This window comes from Phalacrocorax carbo, chromosome 7, assembly GCF_963921805.1.
Source record: "Phalacrocorax carbo chromosome 7, bPhaCar2.1, whole genome shotgun sequence".
In the NCBI taxonomy this organism is placed as follows: Eukaryota; Metazoa; Chordata; class Aves; order Suliformes; family Phalacrocoracidae; genus Phalacrocorax; species Phalacrocorax carbo.
The window spans coordinates 50,137,895-50,153,404 of record NC_087519.1 but is presented as its reverse complement, the minus strand read 5'-3'; positions in this window follow the sequence as shown (position 1 = coordinate 50,153,404).

Genomic DNA, 15,510 nt, shown 5'->3' with positions numbered 1-15,510 from the left:
CACCTTTGAGGAAAACCTGCACTTTACAAGAACACTCTATTAGGCTACAGATTAAGAAAGGAAATTAGTTCCTAGGGTCAAATCGCTTTGGTACTATTTACATTGGAATGGGGCTCCCTGATTTATACCTCTATAAATATTATCTCCTCACTAGGTGCCAGCTGCCAATGCTGGGCCAGGCCGGACTGCGTAGGGTGTAAATCAGGACAGGACATGGTGTGTCCTCTGCGGCTGAGGCTGATGGGTCCACCTGAAGGGCAGGTCCCTATGGATGAGCGCGGTGTGATGGGGTGACCTCCCTGGCTGACGTGGGTGGAGGTGTAGGCTGTGACACAAGAGCCTTCATTTCGGGCTCCCGGAAGTTCGAGGCAGAAATATGAGCCCAGAAAGGTGCATCACGGGCATGGAAGGTGGGACAGATAGGTATACACACTTATATAGAGCGGATCTCCCATTCAGATCAATAGTACACATGGGTTAAGGGATATCCCAGTAATTTGCGAGCACTCCTTTAAGCGGAAGCTGCAGCTACCTGCCTGACTTGGGGCAGGATTTATTTAGAGGATACCTCGCCCTTTCCCCCAACTCCATAAAAATCAGGAACATGGGTCTTCTGACTTTATCAGACATTATCAGCCCTTAGAATGAAGTCCTGGAAAGGGCTCACAGACTAGGTCAGAACTGCCTTTCCATGTCTTTCTGTGCCACAAGGTCAGTCCCAAGGGGTGAGAGAGAGATGAGCATGGTGCTGGGCATCCCCCTCCTGCTCCGCAAGCTCTTCAGGACCCTCCTCGCCACCCCGTGTCTTTCCAGGTCACACGGCAATGTCGGTGACGCCATCGCTGTTTTGTCACTGTGATTTCATGCAGTCCTCACCCACCCAACAGGGAAAGTGCAATGCCAAAGCAAAGAGTGCCACGTCCAAAGCAGCGGTGAGCTGCCTCTATGGGGGATTCCCAACAGAGATGGTGCTTGGGTCACCAAGTCACCTTCAAGGATGTTGTCTGTGAAGTGCCTTGATTAAGTCAGCAGAGGCTCAGCCGTGCACAGCTGTTTGCAGGAGGCATTTGGGAGCAAGAACATAAATCCTTTGCTCTGTGTTTCTAAAAAAGGCCTGTGCCAGTTAAACTCAAGGATATTTTTGACAAAGGATGGCACAGCAGAAGTATTTCAAAGAGGAAATCTGGATCACTACATACGGCGTTATTCTCCTAGTCCAAGTGTTAGCAGGATTTATGGTAAGATTATGCCTTCGGCTATTGCTACCACAACTGCTAGTTCTACCCAGTCATTAAGTACTGTATTTTTGGAAGAGCCAACAGCTTTTCATAGTAAATAAATATAAATATCCCCATTTTACTATTGGAGAAACAGAGACAGAGAGCAAAAACTTTAGATCTTCCCGAGACCTCAGTCTGTGAAATGTCCATACTGGAAAACGGCGATGCTCAGGAAAAAAATTATACAGGATCTAAGAAAGCTTCAACTGTTTTATAGAAGCATTTACGCACATCAAAACATTTCATCCCAGGCCACTGCCACTGCAGGTAGCTGTTAATTAAAATCTGGTGTGCTGTGGCTACTGTCTTTAAAACTCTGGCCAGCATATGTTTTATTTGTCTTCATCTTTTTTTTTTTACCTTCTGAGCTTGTCTGATGATATTTTCAAAATTCAGTTTTATGTTTAAAGGTTGAGTTTAATAAGCTTATACGATACATAGATTATAATTTATTATTTAAAAAGTTTCCTGACAAGATGTCTACAAGAAACATGACCCAAACCACACCGCCTTGTAATAATACCTCTTAAAAATTCCTGACCTCCCACTAAACACTCCTGCAGACTTCCCTGATTCAGTCCTCGTTGAATATCTCATATATGTCCCCCTATAACATTACACAGGAGGAAATGAAACGGGAAAGTCATCAGCTCAGACAGACAAACGACGGCAATTATCTAGCACCACGCTATTTTCTCTTACTATTGACAAAAATGCCCTTTTTCTGACAGTGGAGGGCTGGAGGCTCCCACAGTTTTGGGTCCCCTGTGACATCTGGTCCACCTTCCCTCTTAAAAACGGGCCACCAAGAATACGGTGCACTGGAAAAGGGGAGACGACACAAGCCGCTCCTGTGGGTGCAGTGAGCACGGGCGTGGGAAGAGCAGTCAGGAGGGGTCCAGGCCTGAGCAGTCCAGGTGTGAGAAGTACAGGCATAAACGTGAGGCATGCAGTCCCTCTGCAGTCAGCCCTGCTTACAGGGGTTTGGTGCTCACGTAGCCACAGCCAGGCTCAGCCCCGGTGTGATGCTGCCTCTGCCTGCCCCCCCCCCCAGCACGACTTCTCCAGGGCTCCTCCACTCCCTGACCCTGCTCCTGCACATCGTGTTCACTGCGACGGAGGGTTTCCCACCAGCAAGAGGACTGCCGTCCAGGCTGGGGGCTGTGCCTCCTCTCCCGACAGCTTCCGTGTGCCCGACGCCCCCTCCCTCCCCGTGTGAAACGGCTGTCTCCCTTCCCTGTGTTACAGCGCCCCGAGGGACTTTATTTGCAGTATGACTCACCATAACTGCTAAGCCTTGTCTTCAGGCCCGACTGTAAATCCCCACCAGGCAAGCCGTAGCTGTGGGCCACCATCTCCTCTTTGGCATTGCCGCTGCCCCTGTGTCCCTGCAGGTGACCAGCAGGTCAGTAGTGTGTTGACACAGTGATTTGCCAGTTTGTGATTTGTGTCGGCATGGATCTCATATTTGCTAACAAGGACTTGCTTTTCTAGCTGGCGAAGAGCTTTTTCTTACTTTTTATTTGTTTTTTTTTATCCCTTGTGATAGGGGTTTGTAACTTTAGGAACGTTACTGTAAGAAAGCTTTTGTGTGAGCTCCATCCACAGCATGCCAACAACTATTCACGATCACTAATAGGTAAAACTACTCCAGGACGTTAAAGCTTTTAACAAGACCTTGTCTAGACTGGTATTTAGTGGCAACACAATTAAATCATACTGCAAAAAAAAAATAAAAAAGAGATGAAATTATTTTAATTACCTTTGAAGCCAAGTCTCCCCTGCAGAGGTCAGACCTTGATCTGATTTAAATTGGTGCACATCAGGTGTTACTCCACTGACGTAGCAGCAGTGTAAAGGTTTAAAAGGATCACTGTCTCAGTCTATAAGACTAGCTAGAGCCTGGGCTATAGTACAACTATATTTGCAATAAATTAGTTTTGGGTGATTCTTTTTTTTTTCTTCATATAGTCTTTGCGAAAGGAGTCCCACAGCACGGAGTGGTGACTCAGGCCCTCATGTGAAATGCCCAGGATGCAGACACTGGCCGTAAACCTTCCTGGGATGCATGGATGTGTTTTCCCTGCCTGCTCCCCGCAGGCATCAGCTCGCCCTTGCGTGCCACCCTGCCCCACAGACCCGCGGCGTGGAGCAAAGGCCAACAGCGGCTTTGCCGAAGGCAGACACCAACGGGCTCCCACCAGTGACTGGGAAGAGGCATTTGTAGCTCCTCGGTGTGGCACTGACCCAGGGACTGTTTCACCTCTGAAACGGGCTCACGATCCCCAGCCCAGAGAGGGAGAGGGCTGGTCCCTACGTATTTCTCCCATATCGTCCCATTTATCGGTTCCCAGTTATGCTGGGGTGGATGGCTTGATGGCGTTGCTTTGCTCCTTTGGCTCTTGCAGCCCTCCACATCAGATGCATCTCTGATGCCTGATACTCTTTCCCTAGATAATTAAACCTTCATTTGTTGCTTCCTTGCAAGTCCAGATTTTTAAAACTATACATATTTTTTTTCTGTTAGGTTAGGATCGCTTCCAACTTCCAATCCCCAATTTAGATTACATGCTCAGAAACTAACTCCAAACATTTACTGCGTTTGAAGGTCACAGTGCTATTGATTGATTTCCAGTTATAATGTATGTTGTCCTAACATGAGTTAAAAACATTCTGGGCTAAATCCAAAAATGCTGGGATCAAAGCATCTGGACTTGTTGCTTTCATGTTTGGCACATAAAGGGGCTGGCAGTCACCAATGTGGTCTTGGCTGGGCTATAGTTGTTTTCATTCTCTGATGTGAAACAGTTGGGAATCACAGACCCTCCAACAGTTATAGTGGACTAAATAAAAATTGGCTTAATAACCTGCCAAGCATTTGAAAGTGCCAGTCTCCACAGTTTTTCACAAGTTATTGGCTATGGCATGTTTTTCTTTTCATTTCTCTTGTGTTGTTGGGGTTTTTTTTAATTCCGCTCTATTTTTTTTTTTAAGAAATAATTTTCTATAAAATCGGACTTTTTCAGTTGAGCATTTGAAATAGGTAAACTCTTCATCTCATCAGACTCAATTTATCATCTTTGATCTAACTTCACTCATTCCTTTGGCTGCTCCATGTGATTTTTTTTAATTTTTGAAAAAAAAAATTATAAAAACATTTTCCCTATCTAACTTATCACATAAGAAAATAAACAAGGGCCGATTTCTTGGCTAGCGTGCCTTAAAGATATCCCGGCACTGCATCTGCACATCAGCTTTTCACTTTCAAATTCACTTTAAACAGATTATTCCTAAAGTTTTTTTATTAGTCTCCCTAAAACTCTTCTATTTATATTTGCTGTTTATAAAATAGCATCCAGAGGCCATTGTGCAACGCGCTGCACGTAGTCAAAAGCCATCAAGCTCTCGAGACAAACAATGGAAATACTTTACAGATGGGAGCTGTTTTACAGATGGCGTATGGGGGCAGGAGGGACGCGAAGGTTGGCGAGAGGAAGAAATATGGATGTTGGCCATGGTTGCGAAAGCAGCCGGTGGCAGAGCCAGGCACTTAACCCACGTTCCCATCCAATTGCTTCCCTATTAATTAGTTTTCCTCTCCCATCCTTTTAGAAGACACATTATAATTTTTACCCCCTTCTCTCATGTTTCTAAAAAAAATAAAGCATTGGCGATTGAAAGAGCTAATTCTTCATGCGCGTCACATATTTTTTAGTCTTTTTGGCTAATTTCAAGGAACTTTGCCTTGGCTTTGAGAGCGATGCTTTGGAGCAGCCGCGAGGGCTGCACATGGCGAGGGCACCCTGGGGCAGTACCAGGAAGGTCGATGCCTCCAAAGTAAAAGAGCTTCTCTCGTTATTTCCAGCTGGGCAACGGCATCTCATTGCACATTAGGTTGAGGTTTACGCTCAGACAAGTTTTAGTGTAGCCTATCGGTCAGAGGGAGCAATGCTGCCCCTCTCGCTTCCCGCTCTTGACAGCTAATCCACAGGAAAAGTGAATTTATTGCGGCCCCCATCAGCAGCCCAGCCTCGCGCTAGACCTCCATGTTCAAGATTGATGCAATAAATGTGCTTTTCTCCATCCCTGCGTGGCTTTCAGCAAACATCTCCTGGGGGACCGCTTGCTGCAAAACCCTTTTCAGCTGCCCAAGCTGAGCTGAGATGCCTTGAATTCATGCAAGTCATATCACAGGGGAAAACGGGGTGAAAAAGGACTGTATGGTCCTTAACCTCTGAATGAGGAGCAGGGTCTGCTCTGACCGATTTTTAAGCAGCTCATTTTCAACATCTCCGTGAAGCTTCCAATCAGTTCTGGGACAGAAAGACTTGGATGGAAGAGAGACTAAAACCAGCTTAAACGAATGTTTTTAGAGACAGTCAGGACATGAGGGATGAAGTGTTTAAGTAAAGAGATGATTTCAGTTCTGGCACCTTTGGCAGGGCTAAATATCTCTTTAGGACTCGTAGTAACGAAAAAAAAAAATGAATCTACTGCTAAGAAAACCAGCGCTCAGCATAAAAAACAGATTTACCATGAATATGTAGTCTAGAGACATCTAAAAGAAGATTACTTTATAGTAAAAGGAATATAAATTTGTCCTGCTAAAGGATTTTAAGGACTTTTTTTGTATTCAGGTGAAACATTATCAATTGGTGCTGTGTGTGGCTGTATTTATACAGTTTTCTTTTCATATTGCTATTAGAAAAACCTGTGCACATTCTTTCCACGTAAAATAATTTTGTAAAACAACTTAGTCCAACAGTTACACCTAGTCTGAGTATCAAAGGTTTTTTTTTTTAATTTTTAATGTTTTGATTATAAGTGAGTAAATGAGCATATGTGCAATTATATTTTGGGTGCAATAGCTTCAGCCGCCACATTTTGGCATTTTATTTTATTAGCTAAAAGCTCACATATGGTTTCCATGTTTCCAATCTGGCTTTAAGGATGCAATGGCTGAATTAAGCAATGTTTCTCCTCACTCCAATTCCCTTAGATATACTTAAAAAGTCCATTCAGATTATAAAAAAAGTAAATTAAGGTTTATAATATTCAGAAGGTGGCCCATGGTAGTGACTAATACAGTGCTATCTTGTAAGTGCCCTTGCACCCTGCAGAAACTGTTAAAAGCCATGTTTCATAGTTTAAAATATTAAATCACTCCTATGATTCTGTGGGGCAGAGTCACGCCTGTATGCCAAAATATTTCTTTTACGAACAATGATGCTGTTATATCAGCACAGGGGCCGCCAGATAACGGGTCACCCCATGTGGCCACCAGGATTTGCAGGTCCTCCAGCACCTCCTGACGTTGGCCCCGGGGGATTTGGGGGAGGACTTTGAGAGCCCCCTTTCAACCCAGTCTGACAAAGCCTAGAAAAATTATTTGAGGGGAGGAGCTCAGGGCCATCTGATGCATAGCCATGAGGGCGATCAACAAGAGCTGAGCAGTGGATGGGACAGAGGTCTGGAAGAGGGGCACAGCTCCAGGGAGGGCGTCACTGGGGAGAAATGAGTGTGCTGCAGCTTCAGAAACAGCCACACTTGTGAGAGCAATGGCACTGAAGTACCATCATATATACACACACACATATCTCTACGTAGGCTTGAGGAGAATTGAAAAGGTGCTTGTTTTCACATGGGAGACACGCTACGATCTCCCAATGCACAGACTGTGGTCATGAAAAAGGCAACGAACAACCTGTATCCCATGGGGAAAGAAATTGCCTGCGTTTGCAGCAGAGGTGGTGTGCTTGGATGTTAGGCAAAGCTTCCCAACTGCAAAGGTCGTGAAGCACTTAATGAAAAGAACGAAGCTAGTGAGTCCCTTGAGAAGAGGTTTTTAATAACTGCACAGGCAAACGTATCTCAGGGATGGTCTTGGCATCAGTGCAGCAGCTTGACAGTGTGACCTCCCAAGGTCCCGGCCAACCCCGCATTTCTGTGAGCTCATGAAAACGCATCTAGCATGTCTGGAAGCACAGGAGTGTGGGACTTTACTGTGTTGCTGAAGATTCAGGATACCCTGCTTTTATATGCTTCTTCTCCAGGCTACCAACCTAACCAACAATCAAACTCTCACGGTCCCTTTTCTGGGCTTCCTAATTTACTTTGGTCCACACATTTCAGCTGAAGTGGAACAGGACTGAGGTGAGGTGACACGTATGGCCTCCCACTACACACCCGTGTTTGCTGTTGACAGCAGGTGTGGCATTAGGGGCTTTTTCAGAGCCACTTTCTGAGCAAGGCCTCTCTGTTTGGGGTTGATGTGAGGTGTTCAGAGACTGATGAACTGTGATCCAATCTGTATTGCATCTTAGAGACGCAAGAAAAAAATGGGTAGGCAGATACTGAGCTGAAACATCTACCAGTTGTCATTGCCAGGGGGCAAACTGTTCTCCACTTTCAGTACTTACCTGAGTTTTTATTGACCAGTAAGCATTCGGCCTGAATAAAGACCAAAGGATCAGAAATACAGACTTGCTTCTCCAGAACTTCAAGTTTCCATCTAAATCCATCCTAATCCAGCAAAACATGCAAGTTTGAACATAAACCATATCCATAGATACACTTAAGTATGGGATTAAACCGTTTGCTGAATAGGGTCGCTATGTTACTAAGGCATTGGCTGCTAGTCTTGGCTCTTTTTTCAGCTAAATTGAGATGGGAAAAGGTTTCCACACTGGGATGAAGCCAAAGGTTTTTTTCTCTCCCTTTCTCTCTCCTTTATTTTTTTTCTTTCCCCTCCAAGAGAACAAGATAGATGCCTGACAACTGTTTCTATCTTGCTAATATCCTGGAATTTAGGTCTTTGGGTGTGGGAAATTCAAGAACAAATCTCTGCTCAGATGCATTCAGCTGAGGGTTGTAATCCCAGTCCTTGCACATGTGAGCTATCCTGACCACTGTGCTATTTAAAGCAGCAGCATTCTTGTGATTTGGGTAAATCACAGACTAAGACGTGGAGACAGTAGAAGGTACAGTTTAAGTTCATCTGATCCTCCACAGAGCTTTGGTGTTGACAAATGAAGATTTTCTGAAATTTTACTTTAATGGAAGCTTCCTAACCAACTATAAATATTCAACTGATATTTTAAGGGTAGCCACTATTTTTTCCCATTCTTCAGAGACATCAAACTCCCATAACATTGCCTGGAGTCATGGAGAAGAACGCGACTTCAGCTTTTCTGAAAATCAGCTTTATGTATCATGTTTGCGAACAGAATTACTGTCTGCAATCACTTTTAAAAATGTAGACCTTGGAAGTCTTCCCTTAGTACCAGTGAAATGAAATAATCAAAACATTGAGATTTTGGAGAACAAGTGAATATTGTGTTGAAAATTCCACATAGTGCCTGGACTGGTCCACATGGACATGCAATCTGCAAGATCAAGAGATGCTTCATCCCTTCTGCTGACACTTGAAAAAACCATTACAAGGCTTAAGGAGGAAAACAAAGTAATGGAAACATCCGCTAAAAAGAAACTTTTCCAATCACTGGTACTCCATTCATTACAGGCCTGAGTGGTTCCAGAGACACCAGAAAACTATGCATTGTTGCAATGCCAAGAACAAGAGAGGCAATACGGATGTTGTGTTGCTTCTAACTTATGGCAATCTGAACATTTTCATGTCCTTCCCATCTTGCCCGGCCGCGTTCATCAGCCAGGATGCTAGTACCATTGTCTTACTCGTGACCAAACGCGTGGTGCCGAGCAGGGGGTGGTGGGGGCACTTTGGGGGCCCTTCCAGTCAGACCCAGGTTGGGTTGGGGTCCTGGCACCAGAGCTGCATCTGCTTGTGCAGCCCCAAGAGCAACATAAGGCATTTGCCCAAGAGCAGACAGACTCTGGGCAGGATTTCTGCCTAATGCACTGTCAAGCTAAAACACTTTTATGGGCGGTAAAAGACAGCAGTCATTTAATTAACAATACCTCAAAGTCCTTCCTTTAAAGAACCACATGGCTGAAGTTTTCCCAGGCCCGCTGTGATAACCTTGTTAAAATTCGGACAATATTATTTAATCGTTGCTTTGCAAGCCAGACTTTCCCCAGTGTCACTGCAACGTGGCAATTGCCTAGATTAGAGCACAGACTCTCCAGCATGGTGAATATTTGAAAATGTCACCATATGTTACAGATATCTCAAGAGAACTTTCAAAAACTTCATCTCAAGGCCCAGGAAGACACACACAATAATATAGCACTGTAGACTTCTGCAGAAAGCGAAGCAGCAACCTTCATCAGAGCTTGCTTCCAGCCCATCTCTAACAGAGGGGAGGGCGTCCCATTTCTGATCAGTACCCAAAGGACTTCTGCTCAAAATACTCACTGCTTCACCAGGTAAAGCAGAAATAACCTTACATTGTCCTATATTTCCTCCACTGAGTTCAACGGGCCAAAAGACCATAACCAGGAGTAGGACATCAGCTGCCACAGCCCGGTGTAAATTCCACCATGGTCTACTGGAGTCATTGACTTCTGCTGAGTTTTGATCAAGCCAGAATGGGTTAAGAAATGGGTATGTGTGGTGAAATTGTGCAGCTTGTATTGTTTTGGCACTACATATATTCTAAACTAATGATCTTGGCTGAGATAGGCTTTTTTTTTTTTTAAATCTTTCCTTTTTGGCCTCTTGTAACTTAAGTTTACCCAAAACTTTATGGAAAGAACACGTATCTGCTTATGCCAATCGGTGAAGATTAGCATTTGTAAAGACTATTTTTTGTCGTGCTATTTTGCATCTTGGTGCAGTTTTCTAGATCTCTTAAATGTAAAAATAAACAAACATCCATATATCTGGGAGCAGATTTCCAAGTGGAGCTCAACGCCAGCTTTTTTTCCTTTTCTGAGTGCTCAGCACCCATGATGTGGCCAGATTTTAAAGCCAGTTCTGCTAAACCAGGGCCAGGTTTCCACAGAAACACAGAGATCCAGAGATTCCCATCATGACAAATATGTGCAGATTCATCATTCAACTCATCCTCCCACCCAGGAATGATAAAATGACATAGTAATACAGCAGTAAGAACATCAGCTATTGATAACAACGGCAACGACCCTATGATGGACGCGTAAACAGCTGGGAGGAATGTTGGCCGTGGAGGGCGATTGCTCAAGTCCCCAGTGAAGACCTGAGTGTTTGCTTATGTTCTTGTTTGGCAAGATACGGCACTATCAAGATACTGTTTGGTGTTTGAGTAAGAGTATCATTTCTGACATGCCACTGATTCCCTGAAACATAAGAAAGCCATTGGGAAGAGAGATATGCCGTTGGTAACTGCTCCTCCTTGCCGATGTACTGGGCCTACCCCTGATTTATGAAGTGCAGCACTGGACAGGATGTTGCCAGTTGAGGCTGTATATAGCACGTCAGCTGCAGAATTTAGGGGTGATCTATGTCCTGCGAGGAAATGGCTCTGCACTGGACAGAAGATGATCTGAGCAGGTGTCTTCTATCCCCAGCTTCTATGGTGAATCGAGTCATTCAGTTTGATGACTGCCAAGTGCACATTTAATTGGATAGGAGAGATAGTTGGGTGAGCAAAGCAGGGAAGTCCTGCCCTTAGTCATACAAATAGCCCGATGAATTTCTTTTCTGCTACAGTCCCTCCTGTTTTGCGTTTCCTTTCCACAAACATCTGAGTGAACCAAATTAATGGAAAAGCAATTCCATGGTCTCACACAAAAGTGTTACTGGAAGTCGCTTTTGCACACACAAATACTTGTGCTGGTAATCAGCGGACAATAATATCAAGTGGCAGACAAGCCGCACGGTCAAATGTTGGGTATCTGATTGACATCTGAAGTGCAGAAGTAGTGAATAGTCACAGCAAAAAATGATTTGTTGAGAAATTAATGAGAAAAAAAAAGTAATGTTATGGGATAAGTGTTACATAGATCATCGACCTTGTAAGAATTCATGTAGCATGTTGGGAACAACGCTCCTTGCGTGTGACTGCTTTGCACGCCACATCTTTTTCATAAGACATTTTTCCAGTGTCGTAAAAAAAAAAAAAAAAAAAAGAAGCCAAACCCACACTTATTTGCTCACTGTTTGTAACACTCTGCAACTTTCAAAATTCTTCCTCCCCAGTGCAAACATACTTCCTCAGAGAGGCAGCAGCAGAGCCCCGCTAAGATGCTTAAGAGGAGGTCAAGAGAAAAGCCATTTACCAGGGGAATCTTTCTCACTCCTTAATACATTTTTATTACTACCTATGCACACAGTGTTCTCTCAGAGGCTAGATGAATAAATATGCCTCTTTTGAGTAAACATTTATAATGCTATTTGAACGCGGGGGAAGAACATTTTCAGCTTAAAAATGATACTAGCACCATGTTTACATTTTTTTTCCCAAGCTGCAGTTAAAATGAAAGTATCCAGACAGACATTCAGCATGAGGCTCAGGAAAGCATGTTTCTTTTGGCCACTTCCACTACAGAATTTCACCTAAAAATGAAATACAAAAGATTGGGGTTGGGGAGGGGGGAGGAGGGAATACAAAAGAAAGATTTGTTTGTAGATGAATTACTCTGTGCAAATCCATCCAAAAACATCAGTGTAATTGTTCATTAATAATAGACTTGGAAGATACTTAGAAGTGTTCCTTTTCCTTTGAACCTTCTGGAGGCAAACAGCGTCCTCGAGCTGGCGAGGTACTTGTGCATAGACTTTATTTTGAGTGAAGGGGTGCCCTTTGCCTCCTCCTCCACAACCCGAAGCCCAGCAGATAAGGTTCTGGCCCATTTTTGGACACTCTGGGCTCAACCCTCAGTGGCAGATCTGCCCCTGGGTGAGGAGCTTTCTCCCTCTTTTTCACCTCGTCACATCCAGATTTTAAATTCCCGAGGTCAGGGAGAAGCTTTTATTTTTTAAAAAGATGGAGGCATGAGCTGGACCGCTGGACACTATCAATCACAGCAGCATTACTAATGCCAGTTTTGAGAGGACTCCTCACATACTAAAAGTTAAGCAGCGCTTAGGGGCTTTCCTGGCCGGGGACCGGAGGAGGGTAATTAGCCCCTGTAAGGATCCCTGCCCACCGAGCTGCAAGAAACTTCAAGTCCCACTGACTTCACTGGCACTTCAGGGCACTCAGCACCTTTGAAGATTAATTCCTCAAGCAGGGAGAGGTCTAGAAACATATATATTAGAGCACTTTACATCTTCAGCTGCAGTAGGGTTCTTTCTGGTGAGCTTGACAAAGGACAGATTATATATTACGCCGTGCCATAAACTTCAGCAATCTAAGAATTCAGAAAATACCCCATTCTATTACTCTCCTCGCTTTGACATGAAATATTAAACACCGCTTACCAAAGTAACATTATTGAACACAGATGTCTGCTATCACATTCAAATTGTTCAAGTCAATCTAGGTTTATATATTTTCTTTACTTAAGCGTTTGCATAAACCCAAGTGTGCCCTGACAGTAATGATTTCACAATATACTATATTCAATTAAGGAGACAAATATGCGTTTACATTTTTACTGAACTTGTTTCACACACACACAAGCTCCAGCTCCAACCTATTTTTGACATTTGGTGGAAAATAAAGGAATAGAAAGGGTGCCACCTACTGAGTCACTCAGACATTTTTGGAGGCCAAAAAATCATGCAAATTACCAATATGCTCATACCAGTTAAAAATAAACAAACATTGAAGCTATATTAATAAGCCTGTGGGAAGGTAGCCATGTATAGTGTTTTCCTTATCAAGTCACTCAGTGACCAGAGCACTTACCGGGGGCAGGGGACCGCAGCTCCAGCTCCCTCTTGTATCTCAGCAGGGTTGAATCCACCTATTCCTTTGGAAAACCCAAGCAAAACGAATCAGTCTTCTGACATCGCAGTCCGTGAAGATCTTTTGCAAGCAATGGATGTGGCACCTGACACATGAGAATCTAGAAGTGCTGCACCATCAACACGAACCGTTCCTCGGGACCCATGTCACTTGGCAGTCTGCTACTAAATGGAAATCTATGCTGTCAAATGGCTCGCACATAAACTGTATCGGGCAGATGAGAGTTCAGCAGATTTCTAAATTTACAAACCCACTGAAAAGGTATATCAAGGCTCAAGAATGAAGATGGGCTCTCAGTACAACTTCAAAACCCAACGAGCCTTTTTGATGTCCATCAAGGTACAGCCCTATCTTTGAGATCCAACAGTGCGAGGCAGGTATATTGAACGTGTTGTGCTAGTGCTGCAGTTTATCCTCACTTGGGGAGGAAAAACTATCGAAATAAACTTCAACGTTGTCTTGCTATCAGAGATATCAAAACCACTATTCGTGGTTTTACTTTATTGCAAAGGTACACAGCCTGGTCAGCCTTGACTTTCACAAGGGGAGGTCTACCATGCCTATCAGTACACCTAGTAAATACATCTTGATGCAGAAGGATCACATCTCTGATATATCATGAGTTTGTACCTGGTCTGAACTGAAGCAGGTGATGAAGGAACGCCTTCGGAGGGATGGGGCAAGCACAAGAAATCCCTCCTGACTGGCCACCAACGCAGCTCTCCTTCATTCCCTTTTCCATCCTCTGTACTGAAAACTTAGGATGTGCCACGGATGGTTTGTTGCTGAACTTTCTTCCACAAAAGGTACTTATGCTGATTTTCTTTGAAGAAGTTGTGGTCATGACTGATCGAGACACAGCTTTTTATTCTTCCTGATGGCATACAGAGCAGGGGGATGCTACGTGATGTCAGGTGTGCCCCATGTCAGGGGAACGGCTTGAAAAGCAAAAGCCAGAGAATATTTTTGTCTCTAACGAAGAGGGTCAGCTTTGGGACTGAAAAAGGATAGATTAAAAGCGAAGAATCACAAGACTGGGGAAAACAACTCATAGATAAGTAAGACTTTTAATGGTAAGGAGGCACTGGAGTAGGTGATTTTTCACTCGTGGACCACCTTCTTTTCCCTAATGCTGGTTCCCAAAGGATCCCCAATGTGTGTCCAACACACCCCATTAATCCCTCCCTGCCGACTGCAAGCTCAGCTCCACTGAGCCCCCACCAGACCTGCAGATGCAGCTTTATCTTGGGCTCCGCAGATGCAGACAGATCAGAGGTTTTCACAGGTATCGTGTATTTAATGTTTGCCAAAATTTCTTGTGTTGGGGACTGGTGTAGCAATAACATACTTGGGAAAATAATTGTGAAACATTAACAAGTCCTTATTGTTAACAGGTGTTTCTGGCAGAGATTCCTTCAGGGCAACTTGGACAAGGCACCGCAGTTGAGTCAGTAATGGCATGGCATTTTTTTTTCCCAGAGGGACCTTCAAAGTCTCTTGTGTGGTGCTTTGTATTCCTGGCAGCAGAGTCAGAAAGAAACCCAGTTTTCAACATCCTCCTTCATGTCTACTCAAAATAAAACATTCATTTATCAGCTGTAATGTTTTCCACATCTCCCATGACTTGGCACACACTTATCCTGTGATACCTTTAGTTTGGGGCTCTGAAGCACCATTTATGTACTCAAGATAACAGGTGCTGGGGTTTCATCCCTTTTTTCAGTTCCTGAAGTGTTCAGGGGCTGTTTTCTGCTTGCACAAGCATTCACTGAGATATGCATTCACATGGATTTTTACCGCTGCCATGTTTAGGAGAAATCGTTCTGTCTTAAATCCCCAGAGACCTATTTTGATTTTTCCCAGGGCAGGCAGTCCCGGTTCTCTACGGGACCCTGTGTGATAGGGGAGAGGCAGGGGTCTGCACCCCTGGGAGTAGCACTGTTTTAAGAAAGAAGTATGAAAAAAAAAAAGAGGCTGAGGCTTTTTTTTTTTTTTTGAGACAGAAATCAGAAAGAAAACAAAATTAACTGCAAATTCATCATGATTCTATACTAATTTTTTAGGGTAAAAAAAAATGGACTTAAAAAAAAATGGACACTGCCCCCAAGCCATGCGTCTCCGTTACCCCTCGTAGATAGCACATTATCAACCCAGTGACATTGCACTACCAACTTAAGCTGCCAAGCTTTCCAAGGGAAGGAAAACGCCAGGTACCACTCCACAGCAGAAGGGTTTGCAACGAGCAACCAAAACAACACACACACACACACACCCACACACACCCACCCACCCAATGCTCTTTTCAAAGATGTAAAGATTTTCTGGGTGTTTGACTTCCATCTTTTTAAGTAACAAATCTTGGAGAGAAGATTCCCATTGGATCAGCGGGGAGACTTTGCTGCAATAGCTGCACTGGC